Source organism: Heptranchias perlo, unplaced genomic scaffold, assembly GCF_035084215.1.
Source record: "Heptranchias perlo isolate sHepPer1 unplaced genomic scaffold, sHepPer1.hap1 HAP1_SCAFFOLD_623, whole genome shotgun sequence".
Classification (NCBI taxonomy): Eukaryota; Metazoa; Chordata; class Chondrichthyes; order Hexanchiformes; family Hexanchidae; genus Heptranchias; species Heptranchias perlo.
The window spans coordinates 44658-61094 of NW_027139648.1; the positions used below are offsets into that span (position 1 = coordinate 44658).

At 52.3% G+C, this 16437-nt stretch overlaps 1 protein-coding gene across 1 annotated transcript in view; it reads right to left on the bottom strand.

Moving 5' to 3' along the window:
* Positions 1-16437, bottom strand: part of LOC137317654 (glutamate receptor ionotropic, NMDA 2D-like) — a 113324-nt gene that overhangs the window by 38299 nt on the left and 58588 nt on the right. The window lies entirely within an intron of this gene.

The window sequence follows — 16437 nt, forward strand, 5'->3', positions numbered from 1 at the left end:
CTGTCCCATCAAACACTCCCAGGGTCAGGTACAGGGTTAGATACAGAGTAAAGCTCCCTCGACACTGTCCTGTCAAACACTCCCAGGGTCAGGTACAGGGTTAGATACAGAGTAAAGCTCCCTCTACACTGTCCCATCAAACACTCCCAGGGCAGGGACAGGGTTAGATACAGAGTAAAGCTCCCTCTACACTGTCCCGTCAAACACTCCCAGGGCAGGTACAGGGTTAGATACAGAGTAAAGCTCCCTCTACACTGTCCCGTCAAACACTCCCAGGGTCAGGTACAGGGTTAGATACAGAGTAAAGCTCCCTCTACACTGTCCCATCAAACACTCCCAGGGCAGGTACAGGGTTAGATACAGAGTAAAGCTCCCTCTACACTGTCCCATCAAACACTCCCAGGGGCAGGTACAGGGTTAGATACAGAGTAAAGCTCCCTCTACACTGTCCCATCAAACACTCCCAGGGACAGGTACAGGGTTAGATACAGAGTAAAGCTCCCTCTACACTGTCCCATCAAACACTCCCAGGGCAGGTACAGGGTTAGATACAGAGTAAAGCTCCCTCTACACTGTCCCGTCAAACACTCCCAGGGCAGGTACAGCACAGGTTAGATACAGAGTAAAGCACCCTCTACACTGTCCCATCAAACACTCCCAGGGTCAGGTACAGGGTTAGATACAGAGTAAAGCTCCCTCTACACTGTCCCATCAAACACTCCCGGGGCAGGTACAGGGTTAGATACAGAGTAAAGCTCCCTCTACACTGTCCCATCAAACACTCCCAGGGCAGGTACAGGGTTAGATACAGAGTAAAGCTCCCTCTACACTGTCCCGTCAAACACTCCCAGGGGCAGGTTCAGGGTTAGATACAGAGTAAAGCTCCCTCTACACTGTCCCATCAAACACTCCCAGGGTCAGGTACAGGGTTAGATACAGAGTAAAGCTCCCTCTACACTGTCCCATCAAACACTCCCAGGGCAGGTACAGGGTTAGATACAGAGTAAAGCTCCCTCTACACTGTCCCATCAAACACTCCCAGGGCAGGTACAGGGTTAGATACAGAGTAAAGCTCCCTCTACACTGTCCCGTCAAACACTCCCAGGGCAGGTACAGCACAGGTTAGATACAGAGTAAAGCACCCTCTACACTGTCCCATCAAACACTCCCAGGGCAGGTACAGGGTTAGATACAGAGTAAAGCTCCCTCTACACTGTCCCATCAAACACTCCCGGGGCAGGTACAGGGTTAGATACAGAGTAAAGCTCCCTCTACACTGTCCCATCAAACACTCCCAGGGCAGGTACAGGGTTAGATACAGAGTAAAGCTCCCTCTACACTGTCCCGTCAAACACTCCCAGGGCAGGTACAGCACAGGTTAGATACAGAGTAAAGCACCCTCTACACTGTCCCATCAAACACTCCCAGGGTCAGGTACAGGGTTAGATACAGAGTAAAGCTCCCTCTACACTGTCCCATCAAACACTCCCAGGGCAGGTACAGGGTTAGATACAGAGTAAAGCTCCCTCTACACTGTCCCATCAAACACTCCCGGGGCAGGTACAGGGTTAGATACAGAGTAAAGCTCCCTCTACACTGTCCCATCAAACACTCCCAGGGCAGGTACAGGGTTAGATACAGAGTAAAGCTCCCTCTACACTGTCCCGTCAAACACTCCCAGGGAAGGTACAGGGTTAGATACAGAGTAAAGCTCCCTCTACACTGTCCCGTCAAACACTCCCAGGGCAGGTACAGGGTTAGATACAGAGTAAAGCTCCCTCTACACTGTCCCGTCAAACACTCCCAGGGGCAGGTTCAGGGTTAATACAGAGTAAAGCTCCCTCTACACTGTCCCATCAAACACTCCCAGGGTCAGGTACAGGGTTAGATACAGAGTAAAGCTCCCTCTACACTGTCCCATCAAACACTCCCAGGGCAGGTACAGGGTTAGATACAGAGTAAAGCTCCCTCTACACTGTCCCGTCAAACACTCCCAGGGCAGGTACAGCACAGGTTAGATACAGAGTAAAGCCCCCTCTACACTGTCCCATCAAACACTCCCAGGGTCAGGTACAGGGTTAGATACAGAGTAAAGCTCCCTCTACACTGTCCCATCAAACACTCCCAGGGTCAGGTACAGGGTTAGATACAGAGTAAAGCTCCCTCTACACTGTCCCATCAAACACTCCCGGGGCAGGTACAGGGTTAGATACAGAGTAAAGCTCCCTCGAAACTGTCCCATCAAACACTCCCAGGGCAGGTACAGGGTTAGATACAGAGTAAAGCTCCCTCTACACTGTCCCATCAAACACTCCCAGGGACAGGTACAGGGTTAGATACAGAGTAAAGCTCCCTCTACACTGTCCCATCAAACACTCCCAGGGCAGGTACAGGGTTAGATACAGAGTAAAGCTCCCTCTACACTGTCCCATCAAACACTCCCAGGGCAGGTACAGGGTTAGATACAGAGTAATGCTCCCTCTACACTGTCCCATCAAACACTCCCAGGGCAGGTACAGGGTTAGATACAGAGTAAAGCTCCCTCTACACTGTCCCATCAAACACTCCCAGGGCAGGTACAGGGTTAGATACAGAGTAAAGCTCCCTCTACACTGTCCCGTCAAACACTCCCAGGGACAGGTACAGGGTTAGATACAGAGTAAAGCTCCCTCTACACTGTCCCATCAAACACTCCCAGGGCAGGTACAGGGTTAGATACAGAGTAAAGCTCCCTCTACACTGTCCCATCAAACACTCCCAGGGCAGGTACAGGGTTAGATACAGAGTAAAGCTCCCTCTACACTGTCCCATCAAACACTCCCAGGGCAGGTACAGGGTTAGATACAGAGTAAAGCTCCCTCTACACTGTCCCATCAAACACCCCCAGGGCAGGTACAGGGTTAGATACAGAGTAAAGCTCCCTCTACACTGTCCCGTCAAACACTCCCAGGGCAGGTACAGGGTTAGATACAGAGTAAAGCTCCCTCTACACTGTCCCATCAAACACTCCCAGGGCAGGTACAGGGTTAGATACAGAGTAAAGCTCCCTCTACACTGTCCCATCAAACACCCCCAGGGCAGGTACAGGGTTAGATACAGAGTAAAGCTCCCTCTACACTGTCCCATCAAACACCCCCAGGGCAGGTACAGGGTTAGATACAGAGTAAAGCTCCCTCTACACTGTCCCGTCAAACACTCCCAGGGCAGGTACAGGGTTAGATACAGAGTAAAGCTCCCTCTACACTGTCCCGTCAAACACTCCCAGGGCAGGTACAGGGTTAGATACAGAGTAAAGCTCCCTCTACACTGTCCCGTCAAACACTCCCAGGGCAGGTACAGCACAGGTTAGATACAGAGTAAAGCCCCCTCTACACTGTCCCATCAAACACTCCCAGGGTCAGGTACAGGGTTAGATACAGAGTAAAGCTCCCTCTACACTGTCCCATCAAACACTCCCAGGGCAGGTACAGGGTTAGATACAGAGTAAAGCTCCCTCTACACTGTCCCATCAAACACTCCCAGGGTCAGGTACAGGGTTAGATACAGAGTAAAGCTCCCTCTACACTGTCCCATCAAACACTCCCGGGGCAGGTACAGGGTTAGATACAGAGTAAAGCTCCCTCGAAACTGTCCCATCAAACACTCCCAGGGCAGGTACAGGGTTAGATACAGAGTAAAGCTCCCTCTACACTGTCCCATCAAACACTCCCAGGGACAGGTACAGGGTTAGATACAGAGTAAAGCTCCCTCTACACTGTCCCATCAAACACTCCCAGGGCAGGTACAGGGTTAGATACAGAGTAAAGCTCCCTCTACACTGTCCCATCAAACACTCCCAGGGCAGGTACAGGGTTAGATACAGAGTAATGCTCCCTCTACACTGTCCCATCAAACACTCCCAGGGCAGGTACAGGGTTAGATACAGAGTAAAGCTCCCTCTACACTGTCCCATCAAACACTCTCAGGGCAGGTACAGGGTTAGATACAGAGTAAAGCTCCCTCTACACTGTCCCGTCAAACACTCCCAGGGACAGGTACAGGGTTAGATACAGAGTAAAGCTCCCTCTACACTGTCCCATCAAACACTCCCAGGGCAGGTACAGGGTTAGATACAGAGTAAAGCTCCCTCTACACTGTCCCATCAAACACTCCCAGGGCAGGTACAGGGTTAGATACAGAGTAAAGCTCCCTCTACACTGTCCCATCAAACACTCCCAGGGCAGGTACAGGGTTAGATACAGAGTAAAGCTCCCTCTACACTGTCCCATCAAACACCCCCAGGGCAGGTACAGGGTTAGATACAGAGTAAAGCTCCCTCTACACTGTCCCGTCAAACACTCCCAGGGCAGGTACAGGGTTAGATACAGAGTAAAGCTCCCTCTACACTGTCCCATCAAACACTCCCAGGGCAGGTACAGGGTTAGATACAGAGTAAAGCTCCCTCTACACTGTCCCATCAAACACCCCCAGGGCAGGTACAGGGTTAGATACAGAGTAAAGCTCCCTCTACACTGTCCCGTCAAACACCCCCAGGGCAGGTACAGGGTTAGATACAGAGTAAAGCTCCCTCTACACTGTCCCGTCAAACACTCCCAGGGCAGGTACAGGGTTAGATACAGAGTAAAGCTCCCTCTACACTGTCCCGTCAAACACTCCCAGGGCAGGTACAGGGTTAGATACAGAGTAAAGCTCCCTCTACACTGTCCCGTCAAACACTCCCAGGGCAGGTACAGCACAGGTTAGATACAGAGTAAAGCCCCCTCTACACTGTCCCATCAAACACTCCCAGGGTCAGGTACAGGGTTAGATACAGAGTAAAGCTCCCTCTACACTGTCCCATCAAACACTCCCAGGGTCAGGTACAGGGTTAGATACAGAGTAAAGCTCCCTCTACACTGTCCCATCAAACACTCCCGGGGCAGGTACAGGGTTAGATACAGAGTAAAGCTCCCTCGAAACTGTCCCATCAAACACTCCCAGGGCAGGTACAGGGTTAGATACAGAGTAAAGCTCCCTCGACACTGTCCCATCAAACACTCCCAGGGACAGGTACAGGGTTAGATACAGAGTAAAGCTCCCTCTACACTGTCCCATCAAACACTCCCAGGGCAGGTACAGGGTTAGATACAGAGTAAAGCTCCCTCTACACTGTCCCATCAAACACTCCCAGGGCAGGTACAGGTTTAGATACAGAGTAATGCTCCCTCTACACTGTCCCATCAAACACTCCCAGGGCAGGTACAGGGTTAGATACAGAGTAAAGCTCCCTCTACACTGTCCCATCAAACACTCTCAGGGCAGGTACAGGGTTAGATACAGAGTAAAGCTCCCTCTACACTGTCCCGTCAAACACTCCCAGGGACAGGTACAGGGTTAGATACAGAGTAAAGCTCCCTCTACACTGTCCCATCAAACACTCCCAGGGCAGGTACAGGGTTAGATACAGAGTAAAGCTCCCTCTACACTGTCCCATCAAACACTCCCAGGGCAGGTACAGGGTTAGATACAGAGTAAAGCTCCCTCTACACTGTCCCATCAAACACTCCCAGGGCAGGTACAGGGTTAGATACAGAGTAAAGCTCCCTCTACACTGTCCCATCAAACACTCCCAGGGCAGGTACAGGGTTAGATACAGAGTAAAGCTCCCTCTGCACTGTCCCATCAAACACTCCCAGGGCAGGTACAGGGTTAGATACAGAGTAAAGCTCCCTCTACACTGTCCCATCAAACACTCCCAGGGCAGGTACAGGGTTAGATACAGAGTAAAGCTCCCTCTACACTGTCCCATCAAACACCCCCAGGGCAGGTACAGGGTTAGATACAGAGTAAAGCTCCCTCTACACCGTCCCATCAAACACTCCCAGGGCAGGTACAGGGTTAGATACAGAGTAAAGCTCCCTCTACACTGTCCCGTCAAACACTCCCAGGGACAGGTACAGGGTTAGATACAGAGTAAAGCTCCCTCTACACTGTCCCATCAAACACTCCCAGGGCAGGTACAGGGTTAGATACAGAGTAAAGCTCCCTCTACACTGTCCCATCAAACACTCCCAGGGCAGGTACAGGGTTAGATACAGAGTAAAGCTCCCTCTACACTGTCCCATCAAACACTCCCAGGGCAGGTACAGGGTTAGATACAGAGTAAAGCTCCCTCTACACTGTCCCATCAAACACCCCCAGGGCAGGTACAGGGTTAGATACAGAGTAAAGCTCCCTCTACACTGTCCCGTCAAACACTCCCAGGGCAGGTACAGGGTTAGATACAGAGTAAAGCTCCCTCTACACTGTCCCATCAAACACTCCCAGGGCAGGTACAGGGTTAGATACAGAGTAAAGCTCCCTCTACACTGTCCCATCAAACACCCCCAGGGCAGGTACAGGGTTAGATACAGAGTAAAGCTCCCTCTACACTGTCCCATCAAACACCCCCAGGGCAGGTACAGGGTTAGATACAGAGTAAAGCTCCCTCTACACTGTCCCGTCAAACACTCCCAGGGCAGGTACAGGGTTAGATACAGAGTAAAGCTCCCTCTACACTGTCCCGTCAAACACTCCCAGGGCAGGTACAGGGTTAGATACAGAGTAAAGCTCCCTCTACACTGTCCCGTCAAACACTCCCAGGGCAGGTACAGCACAGGTTAGATACAGAGTAAAGCCCCCTCTACACTGTCCCATCAAACACTCCCAGGGTCAGGTACAGGGTTAGATACAGAGTAAAGCTCCCTCTACACTGTCCCATCAAACACTCCCAGGGTCAGGTACAGGGTTAGATACAGAGTAAAGCTCCCTCTACACTGTCCCATCAAACACTCCCGGGGCAGGTACAGGGTTAGATACAGAGTAAAGCTCCCTCGAAACTGTCCCATCAAACACTCCCAGGGCAGGTACAGGGTTAGATACAGAGTAAAGCTCCCTCTACACTGTCCCATCAAACACTCCCAGGGACAGGTACAGGGTTAGATACAGAGTAAAGCTCCCTCTACACTGTCCCATCAAACACTCCCAGGGCAGGTACAGGGTTAGATACAGAGTAAAGCTCCCTCTACACTGTCCCATCAAACACTCCCAGGGCAGGTACAGGGTTAGATACAGAGTAAAGCTCCCTCTACACTGTCCCATCAAACACTCCCAGGGCAGGTACAGGGTTAGATACAGAGTAAAGCTCCCTCTACACTGTCCCATCAAACACCCCCAGGGCAGGTACAGGGTTAGATACAGAGCAAAGCTCCCTCTACACTGTCCCGTCAAACACTCCCAGGGCAGGTACAGGGTTAGATACAGAGTAAAGCTCCCTCTACACTGTCCCATCAAACACTCCCAGGGCAGGTACAGGGTTAGATACAGAGTAAAGCTCCCTCTGCACTGTCCCATCAAACACCCCCAGGGCAGGTACAGGGTTAGATACAGAGTAAAGCTCCCTCTACACTGTCCCGTCAAACACCCCCAGGGCAGGTACAGGGTTAGATACAGAGTAAAGCTCCCTCTACACTGTCCCGTCAAACACTCCCAGGGCAGGTACAGGGTTAGATACAGAGTAAAGCTCCCTCTACACTGTCCCGTCAAACACTCCCAGGGCAGGTACAGGGTTAGATACAGAGTAAAGCTCCCTCTACACTGTCCCGTCAAACACTCCCAGGGCAGGTACAGCACAGGTTAGATACAGAGTAAAGCCCCCTCTGCACTGTCCCATCAAACACTCCCAGGGTCAGGTACAGGGTTAGATACAGAGTAAAGCTCCCTCTACACTGTCCCATCAAACACTCCCAGGGTCAGTTACAGGGTTAGATACAGAGTAAAGCTCCCTCTACACTGTCCCATCAAACACTCCCGGGGCAGGTACAGGGTTAGATACAGAGTAAAGCTCCCTCTACACTGTCCCATCAAACACTCCCAGGGCAGGTACAGGGTTAGATACAGAGTAAAGCTCCCTCTACACTGTCCCATCAAACACCCCCAGGGCAGGTACAGGGTTAGATACAGAGTAAAGCTCCCTCTACACTGTCCCGTCAAACACCCCCAGGGCAGGTACAGGGTTAGATACAGAGTAAAGCTCCCTCTACACTGTCCCGTCAAACACTCCCAGGGCAGGTACAGGGTTAGATACAGAGTAAAGCTCCCTCTACACTGTCCCGTCAAACACTCCCAGGGCAGGTACAGGGTTAGATACAGAGTGAAGCTCCCTCTACACTGTCCCGTCAAACACTCCCAGGGCAGGTACAGCACAGGTTAGATACAGAGTAAAGCCCCCTCTACACTGTCCCATCAAACACTCCCAGGGTCAGGTACAGGGTTAGATACAGAGTAAAGCTCCCTCTACACTGTCCCATCAAACACTCCCAGGGTCAGGTACAGGGTTAGATACAGAGTAAAGCTCCCTCTACACTGTCCCATCAAACACTCCCGGGGCAGGTACAGGGTTAGATACAGAGTAAAGCTCCCTCGAAACTGTCCCATCAAACACTCCCAGGGCAGGTACAGGGTTAGATACAGAGTAAAGCTCCCTCGACACTGTCCCATCAAACACTCCCAGGGACAGGTACAGGGTTAGATACAGAGTAAAGCTCCCTCTACACTGTCCCATCAAACACTCCCAGGGCAGGTACAGGGTTAGATACAGAGTAAAGCTCCCTCTACACTGTCCCATCAAACACTCCCAGGGCAGGTACAGGTTTAGATACAGAGTAATGCTCCCTCTACACTGTCCCATCAAACACTCCCAGGGCAGGTACAGGGTTAGATACAGAGTAAAGCTCCCTCTACACTGTCCCATCAAACACTCTCAGGGCAGGTACAGGGTTAGATACAGAGTAAAGCTCCCTCTACACTGTCCCGTCAAACACTCCCAGGGACAGGTACAGGGTTAGATACAGAGTAAAGCTCCCTCTACACTGTCCCATCAAACACTCCCAGGGCAGGTACAGGGTTAGATACAGAGTAAAGCTCCCTCTACACTGTCCCATCAAACACTCCCAGGGCAGGTACAGGGTTAGATACAGAGTAAAGCTCCCTCTACACTGTCCCATCAAACACTCCCAGGGCAGGTACAGGGTTAGATACAGAGTAAAGCTCCCTCTACACTGTCCCATCAAACACTCCCAGGGCAGGTACAGGGTTAGATACAGAGTAAAGCTCCCTCTACACTGTCCCATCAAACACTCCCAGGGCAGGTACAGGGTTAGATACAGAGTAAAGCTCCCTCTACACTGTCCCATCAAACACTCCCAGGGCAGGTACAGGGTTAGATACAGAGTAAAGCTCCCTCTACACTGTCCCATCAAACACCCCCAGGGCAGGTACAGGGTTAGATACAGAGTAAAGCTCCCTCTACACCGTCCCATCAAACACTCCCAGGGCAGGTACAGGGTTAGATACAGAGTAAAGCTCCCTCTACACTGTCCCGTCAAACACTCCCAGGGACAGGTACAGGGTTAGATACAGAGTAAAGCTCCCTCTACACTGTCCCATCAAACACTCCCAGGGCAGGTACAGGGTTAGATACAGAGTAAAGCTCCCTCTACACTGTCCCATCAAACACTCCCAGGGCAGGTACAGGGTTAGATACAGAGTAAAGCTCCCTCTACACTGTCCCATCAAACACTCCCAGGGCAGGTACAGGGTTAGATACAGAGTAAAGCTCCCTCTACACTGTCCCATCAAACACTCCCAGGGCAGGTACAGGGTTAGATACAGAGTAAAGCTCCCTCTACACTGTCCCATCAAACACCCCCAGGGCAGGTACAGGGTTAGATACAGAGTAAAGCTCCCTCTACACTGTCCCGTCAAACACTCCCAGGGCAGGTACAGGGTTAGATACAGAGTAAAGCTCCCTCTACACTGTCCCATCAAACACTCCCAGGGCAGGTACAGGGTTAGATACAGAGTAAAGCTCCCTCTACACTGTCCCATCAAACACCCCCAGGGCAGGTACAGGGTTAGATACAGAGTAAAGCTCCCTCTACACTGTCCCATCAAACACCCCCAGGGCAGGTACAGGGTTAGATACAGAGTAAAGCTCCCTCTACACTGTCCCGTCAAACACTCCCAGGGCAGGTACAGGGTTAGATACAGAGTAAAGCTCCCTCTACACTGTCCCGTCAAACACTCCCAGGGCAGGTACAGGGTTAGATACAGAGTAAAGCTCCCTCTACACTGTCCCGTCAAACACTCCCAGGGCAGGTACAGCACAGGTTAGATACAGAGTAAAGCCCCCTCTACACTGTCCCATCAAACACTCCCAGGGTCAGGTACAGGGTTAGATACAGAGTAAAGCTCCCTCTACACTGTCCCATCAAACACTCCCAGGGTCAGGTACAGGGTTAGATACAGAGTAAAGCTCCCTCTACACTGTCCCATCAAACACTCCCGGGGCAGGTACAGGGTTAGATACAGAGTAAAGCTCCCTCGAAACTGTCCCATCAAACACTCCCAGGGCAGGTACAGGGTTAGATACAGAGTAAAGCTCCCTCTACACTGTCCCATCAAACACTCCCAGGGACAGGTACAGGGTTAGATACAGAGTAAAGCTCCCTCTACACTGTCCCATCAAACACTCCCAGGGCAGGTACAGGGTTAGATACAGAGTAAAGCTCCCTCTACACTGTCCCATCAAACACTCCCAGGGCAGGTACAGGGTTAGATACAGAGTAATGCTCCCTCTACACTGTCCCATCAAACACTCCCAGGGCAGGTACAGGGTTAGATACAGAGTAAAGCTCCCTCTACACTGTCCCATCAAACACTCTCAGGGCAGGTACAGGGTTAGATACAGAGTAAAGCTCCCTCTACACTGTCCCGTCAAACACTCCCAGGGACAGGTACAGGGTTAGATACAGAGTAAAGCTCCCTCTACACTGTCCCATCAAACACTCCCAGGGCAGGTACAGGGTTAGATACAGAGTAAAGCTCCCTCTACACTGTCCCATCAAACACTCCCAGGGCAGGTACAGGGTTAGATACAGAGTAAAGCTCCCTCTACACTGTCCCATCAAACACTCCCAGGGCAGGTACAGGGTTAGATACAGAGTAAAGCTCCCTCTACACTGTCCCATCAAACACCCCCAGGGCAGGTACAGGGTTAGATACAGAGTAAAGCTCCCTCTACACTGTCCCGTCAAACACTCCCAGGGCAGGTACAGGGTTAGATACAGAGTAAAGCTCCCTCTACACTGTCCCATCAAACACTCCCAGGGCAGGTACAGGGTTAGATACAGAGTAAAGCTCCCTCTGCACTGTCCCATCAAACACCCCCAGGGCAGGTACAGGGTTAGATACAGAGTAAAGCTCCCTCTACACTGTCCCGTCAAACACCCCCAGGGCAGGTACAGGGTTAGATACAGAGTAAAGCTCCCTCTACACTGTCCCGTCAAACACTCCCAGGGCAGGTACAGGGTTAGATACAGAGTAAAGCTCCCTCTACACTGTCCCGTCAAACACTCCCAGGGCAGGTACAGGGTTAGATACAGAGTAAAGCTCCCTCTACACTGTCCCGTCAAACACTCCCAGGGCAGGTACAGCACAGGTTAGATACAGAGTAAAGCCCCCTCTGCACTGTCCCATCAAACACTCCCAGGGTCAGGTACAGGGTTAGATACAGAGTAAAGCTCCCTCTACACTGTCCCATCAAACACTCCCAGGGTCAGTTACAGGGTTAGATACAGAGTAAAGCTCCCTCTACACTGTCCCATCAAACACTCCCGGGGCAGGTACAGGGTTAGATACAGAGTAAAGCTCCCTCGAAACTGTCCCATCAAACACTCCCAGGGCAGGTACAGGGTTAGATACAGAGTAAAGCTCCCTCTACACTGTCCCATCAAACACTCCCAGGGACAGGTACAGGGTTAGATACAGAGTAAAGCTCCCTCTACACTGTCCCATCAAACACTCCCAGGGCAGGTACAGGGTTAGATACAGAGTAAAGCTCCCTCTACACTGTCCCATCAAACACTCCCAGGGCAGGTACAGGGTTAGATACAGAGTAATGCTCCCTCTACACTGTCCCATCAAACACTCCCAGGGCAGGTACAGGGTTAGATACAGAGTAAAGCTCCCTCTACACTGTCCCATCAAACACTCTCAGGGCAGGTACAGGGTTAGATACAGAGTAAAGCTCCCTCTACACTGTCCCGTCAAACACTCCCAGGGACAGGTACAGGGTTAGATACAGAGTAAAGCTCCCTCTACACTGTCCCATCAAACACTCCCAGGGCAGGTACAGGGTTAGATACAGAGTAAAGCTCCCTCTACACTGTCCCATCAAACACTCCCAGGGCAGGTACAGGGTTAGATACAGAGTAAAGCTCCCTCTACACTGTCCCATCAAACACTCCCAGGGCAGGTACAGGGTTAGATACAGAGTAAAGCTCCCTCTACACTGTCCCATCAAACACCCCCAGGGCAGGTACAGGGTTAGATACAGAGTAAAGCTCCCTCTACACTGTCCCGTCAAACACCCCCAGGGCAGGTACAGGGTTAGATACAGAGTAAAGCTCCCTCTACACTGTCCCGTCAAACACTCCCAGGGCAGGTACAGGGTTAGATACAGAGTAAAGCTCCCTCTACACTGTCCCGTCAAACACTCCCAGGGCAGGTACAGGGTTAGATACAGAGTAAAGCTCCCTCTACACTGTCCCGTCAAACACTCCCAGGGCAGGTACAGCACAGGTTAGATACAGAGTAAAGCCCCCTCTACACTGTCCCATCAAACACTCCCAGGGTCAGGTACAGGGTTAGATACAGAGTAAAGCTCCCTCTACACTGTCCCATCAAACACTCCCAGGGTCAGGTACAGGGTTAGATACAGAGTAAAGCTCCCTCTACACTGTCCCATCAAACACTCCCGGGGCAGGTACAGGGTTAGATACAGAGTAAAGCTCCCTCTGCACTGTCCCATCAAACACTCCCAGGGTCAGGTACAGGGTTAGATACAGAGTAAAGCTCCCTCTACACTGTCCCGTCAAACACTCCCAGGGCAGGTACAGCACAGGTTAGATACAGAGTAAAGCCCCCTCTACACTGTCCCATCAAACACTCCCAGGGTCAGGTACAGGGTTAGATACAGAGTAAAGCTCCCTCTACACTGTCCCATCAAACACTCCCAGGGCAGGTACAGGGTTAGATACAGAGTAAAGCTCCCTCTACACTGTCCCATCAAACACTCCCAGGGCAGGTACAGGGTTAGATACAGAGTAAAGCTCCCTCTACACTGTCCCATCAAACACTCCCAGGGCAGGTACAGGGTTAGATACAGAGTAAAGCTCCCTCTACACTGTCCCATCAAACACTCCCAGGGCAGGTACAGGGTTAGATACAGAGTAAAGCTCCCTCTACACTGTCCCATCAAACACTCCCAGGGCAGGTACAGGGTTAGATACAGAGTAAAGCTCCCTCTACACTGTCCCATCAAACACTCCCAGGGCAGGTACAGGGTTAGATACAGAGTAAAGCTCCCTCTACACTGTCCCATCAAACACCCCCAGGGCAGGTACAGGGTTAGATACAGAGTCAAGCTCCCTCTACACTGTCCCGTCAAACACTCCCAGGGCAGGTACAGGGTTAGATACAGAGTAAAGCTCCCTCTACACTGTCCCATCAAACACTCCCAGGGCAGGTACAGGGTTAGATACAGAGTAAAGCTCCCTCCACACTGTCCCATCAAACACCCCCAGGGCAGGTACAGGGTTAGATACAGAGTAAAGCTCCCTCTACACCGTCCCATCAAACACTCCCAGGGCAGGTACAGGGTTAGATACAGAGTAAAGCTCCCTCTACACTGTCCCATCAAACACTCCCAGGGCAGGTACAGCACAGGTTTGGTATCTGTTTATTTAGTGATGTTGGTCGAGGGATAAATATCGGCCCCAGGACACCGGTGTGAACTCCCCCGCTCTGCTCTTCCAATAGTGGCCGTGGGGTCTTTTACACCCACCCGAGAGGGGCAGACGGGGCCCTCGGTTTAACGTCTCATCCGAAAGACGGCACCTCCGACAGTGCAGCACTCCCTCAGTACTGGGACCGGGGGAGTGTGGGCCTGGATTATGGGGCTCGAGTCCTAGAGTATATCCATCTACCTCCGACAGTGCGGCACTCCCTCAGTACTGGCACCGGGGGAGTGTGGGCCTGGATTATGGGGCTCGAGTCCGAGAGTATATCCATCTACCTCCGACAGTGCAGCACTCCCTCAGTACTGGGACCGGGGGAGTGTGGGCCTGGATTATGGGGCTCGAGTCCTAGAGTATATCCATCTACCTCAGACAGTGCAGCACTCCCTCAGTACTGGCACCGGGGAGTGTGGGCCTGGATTATGGGGCTCGAGTCCTAGAGTATATCCATCTACCTCCGACAGTGCGGCACTCCCTCAGTACTGGGACCGGGGAGTGTGGGCCTGGATTATGGGGCTCGAGTCCTAGAGTATATCCATCTCCCTCCGACAGTGCGGCACTCCCTCAGTACTGGGACCGGGGAGTGTGGGCCTGGATTATGGGGCTCGAGTCCTAGAGTATATCCATCTCCCTCCGACAGTGCGGCACTCCCTCAGTACTGGGACCGGGGAGTGTGGGCCTGGGTTATGGGGCTCGAGTCCTAGAGTATATCCATCTCCCTCCGACAGTGCAGCGCTCCCTCAGTACTGGGACCGGGGAGTGTGGGCCTGGATTATGGGGCTCGAGTCCTAGAGTATATCCATCTACCTCCGACAGTGCGGCACTCCCTCAGTCCTGGCCCCGGGGGAGTGTGGGCCTGGATTATGGGGCTCGAGTCCTAGAGTATATCCATCTACCTCCGACAGTGCGGCACTCCCTCAGTACTGGGACCGGGGAGTGTGGGCCTGGATTATGGGGCTCGAGTCCTAGAGTATATCCATCTCCCTCCGACAGTGCGGCACTCCCTCAGTACTGGGACCGGGGAGTGTGGGCCTGGGTTATGGGGCTCGAGTCCTAGAGTATATCCATCTCCCTCCGACAGTGCAGCGCTCCCTCAGTACTGGGACCGGGGAGTGTGGGCCTGGATTATGGGGCTCGAGTCCTAGAGTATATCCATCTACCTCCGACAGTGCGGCACTCCCTCAGTCCTGGCCCCGGGGGAGTGTGGGCCTGGATTATGGGGCTCGAGTCCTAGAGTATATCCATCTACCTCCGACAGTGCGGCACTCCCTCAGTACTGGGACCGGGGAGTGTGGGCCTGGATTATGGGGCTCGAGTCCTAGAGTATATCCATCTACCTCCGACAGTGCAGCACTCCCTCAGTCCTGGCCCCGGGGGAGTGTGGGCCTGGATTATGGGGCTCGAGTCCGAGAGTATATCCATCTACCTCCGACAGTGCGGCACTCCCTCAGTCCTGGCCCCGGGGGAGTGTGGGCCTGGATTATGGGGCTCGAGTCCTAGAGTATATCCATCTACCTCCGACAGTGCAGCACTCCCTCAGTACTGGCACCGGGGAGTGTGGGCCTGGATTATGGGGCTCGAGTCCTAGAGTATATCCATCTACCTCCGACAGTGCAGCACTCCCTCAGTACTGGCACCGGGGAGCGTGGGCCTGGATTATGGGGCTCGAGTCCTAGAGTATATCCATCTACCTCCGACAGTGCAGCACTCCCTCAGTACTGGCACCGGGGAGTGTGGGCCTGGATTATGGGGCTCGAGTCTCTGGACTTGGACAGGAACTGATGACCTTCTGATTCAGAGGGTAGAGAGAGAGAGAGAGAATGAGTGAGAGATTGTGAGGGAGAGAGAGTGAGAGAGGGAGGGAGACCCAGATGGATTGTGAGTGAGAGAGAGGGAGAGGGGTACTGAGTAAGAGAGGGAGTGAGAGAGAGAGAGAGGGAGTGTGAGAGAGTTTGAGAGAGAGAGTGAGAGAGAGAGTGTGAGTGAGAGACAGAGAGAGACAGAGAGACAAAGGGAGAGAGAGAGAGATACAGAGAGTGAGAGAGATACAGAGAGAGACAGAGGGAGAGAGACAGAGAGAGACAGAGAGATAAAGAGAGAGACAGAGGGAGAGACAGAGAGCGAGAGAGGGAGGTCGAGAGACAGAGAGTGAGAGAGACAGCGAGAGAAAGAGAGCGAGTGAGAGACAAAGAGAGAGGGAAAGGGAGAGAGAGAGGTAGAGAGAGACATAGAGACAGCGAGACAGAGAGAGTGAGAGAGAGAGAGACAGAGTGAGAGAGAGTGAGAGACAGAGTGAGAGAGAGTGAGAGACAGGGAGAGTGAGAGAGAGAGACAGAGAGAGAGAGGGAGAGAGACAGAGAGAGAGATGGATAGAGTGATAGAGAGACAGAGAGAGAGAGACTGAGCGAGAGAGAGAGAGACAGAGAGAGAGAGGGAGAGAGACAGAGAGAGAGAGATGGAGAGAGTGAGAGAGAGACAGAGAGAGAGAGACTGAGCGAGAGAGAGAGAGAGAGAGAGAGAGACAGAGAGAGAGAGATAGAGTGAGAAAGGCTGAGTCTCT